Below are 2709 nucleotides of genomic sequence, written 5' to 3' on the forward strand. Positions count from 1 at the left end.
AAGAGAAATAACCTCAAAAAAATTAAAAGTTTCCCATAAGAAAAAAAATTATATTCAAATGAACATTCAGTAAGAGGAAATGAAGTAGAAAAATAACCAAGATAAAAAGAATAAGATAAGGAGTTCCCTTTGTGGCTCAGTGGTTAACGAATCCAACTAGGAACCATGAGGTTGCGGGTTCGATCCCTGGCCTCCCTCACTGGATTAAGGATCCGGCATTGTCTTGAGCTGTGGTGTAGCTCACAGACGTGGCTGGATCCCATGTTGCTGTGGCAGTGGTGTAAGCTGGCGGCTACAGCTCTGACTCGACCCCTAGCCTAGGAACTTCCATATGCTGCGGAAGCAGCCCAAGAAATGGCAAAAAGACCAAAAAAAATAAAAATTAAAAAAAATAAGATAAAAACATTAAAAAGGGTAAAAGAGAAAGTAGTTCAAATGGAAGACAAGGAGTTCACAACATGGCACAGCAAAAACAAATCCAACGAAGAAACATGAGGCTGCAGTTTCAATACCTGGCCCTACTCAGTGGGTTTAAGGATCCAGTGTTGTCATGAGCTGCTGTGTATGTCGCAGACACAGCTCGGATCTGATGTTGCTGTGGCTGTGGTGTAGGCCAGCAGCTACAGCTCCAATTTGACCCCTAGCCTGGGAACCTCCACATGCTGAGGGTATGGCCCTAACAAGACAAAAAAATAAATAAAAAATAAATGGAAGACAAGAAGAGGAGATCCAGTTATACATATTCAGAGTTTCTGAAAAAGAAATAAAAACCAATGGAATAGAATATTTTCAAATATAATCCATGAAAAGGTTCAGGAAACTATACAATACCCAAATCCATATACTAAATGGGCGCACCAGGAACCTGAGAAAATTCACCCTGAATGATCAACTTTCAGATATATCTAATAAAACTATTAGATTTTCCAGGGGCAGGGGGGAACCCCAGGTCTCCAGGCAGGGGCAAAAACTAAAATTCTTAAAATAACAAGTGAACTGAGCTGGTAACAAAACTCCCAACAGCAACATACAAAGCAAGGCAAGAGGCAAGCAGCATTTTCAAAATGTGAACCAACGATTTTGCATCCAGGTAAACTACAATTTAATGTCAAGGCATAAATTAAAAATAACAAAAAACAATTTTACATATTCAAAAACTTGGAGAGTATTTTATTCATGTGTCCTTGAAGAATCTGCTACAGGATGAATTTCATTCAACCAAGTTATAACTGAGGAAATTTAGGCAAACAGAGTGATCATAAGGCTTTAATATTTTTAATTTTAGATTTAAGATTAAAACAAAAATGGAGAAAAGAGAATAATGCAAAATGCCATAGGTTTTGATGTACTAAATAGAATATGAATAAAAAGTGGAAGAGAAAGGAGAAGCAGTTCTCAAATCTTATGACCTCCCAAATCCTTATACTCCTAAAATTTGAGAACCTCAGAAATTTTTCCTTTATTGAATTATATCTATCAAGTATTTTCCATATAGGAAATTACAACTGAGAAGCTATGTTTTACTTAAAATAACAATAATAAGCCTATTAAATGGCAACATAAATCACATTTTTATGAAAAATGATACTTTTCCTAAGAAATACAGTGAGAAGAGTAGCATTTTCTTTTTCTTTTTAGGGCCGCACCTGCAGCATATGAACGTTCCCAGGCTATGGGTTGAATCAGAGCTGCAGCTGCTGGCCTATACCAACTCATGGCAATTCTGGAACCTTAACCCACTGAGACCAGGGATAGAGCCTGCATCTTCATAGATACTAGTCAGGTTTGTAACCCACTGAGCCACCAACAGGAATTCCCAAAGAGTAGCATTATTTTATATTTTTGAAATCTCTTTCAGAGCTGGCTTAATAGACAGCTGGATTTCCTTACGTGTTTCACACATTTCATTAGCCACCAAAAGAAGAACATCATCATGTATCATGTAGCCTCTGGAAACTGCTCATTTGCATTCATGAGAAGGTGAGTGAGGAAAATCCAAGTAAAGTCTTACTATTATTATGAAAACAGACTCCATGAAAAGGCTTCAGTGAACCACATTTTGAGAGCATCTGTCATACAGATAAAAAGGAAGAGTCAAAGGATACATTAAAAACTGACACACCAGATAATAAATGTTAACTAAGAAAATAGAGGTAATCAATAAATGCTTTTTTTTAAATTAAGACCGAAGCAAACACATCATGTAGAGAAACAGAAAATGAGAAAATTGTAATTGGAAAAAAAATGACAGAGACCCAGCATAGCAAGTCTATTAATAAAGGTGAGTTATCTTAGCTCATGTTTATGAGAAAAATATTTCCAAAATGATTCACAAATATCACACAGCAATCAGATTTTAAAAAAAAGAAATAAAAAGATATCCAAATTGAAAGAGAAGAGTTAAAACTGTCACTCTAGATGACCTGAATCTATATATAGAAAATGCTAAGGACTCCACCCAAAACTACTCAAACTGATCCACAAGTTCAGCAAAGTAGCAGCAGACAAAATTAAAATTCAGAGAATGGTTACATCTCTGCATACTAACAATGAAGTATTAGAAAAGGAATGTTAAAAAATACCTTTTAGCAACACAACAATGGGAGGAAAAGGTATGTATACATGTATGTGTAAATTGGTTCCCATGCTGTACAGTGAAAAAAATAAAAAATAATAAAAATAATAAAAAATACCATTTTAAATCACACT

Source organism: Sus scrofa, chromosome 2 (genome assembly GCF_000003025.6).
Source record: "Sus scrofa isolate TJ Tabasco breed Duroc chromosome 2, Sscrofa11.1, whole genome shotgun sequence".
In the NCBI taxonomy this organism is placed as follows: domain Eukaryota; kingdom Metazoa; phylum Chordata; class Mammalia; order Artiodactyla; family Suidae; genus Sus; species Sus scrofa.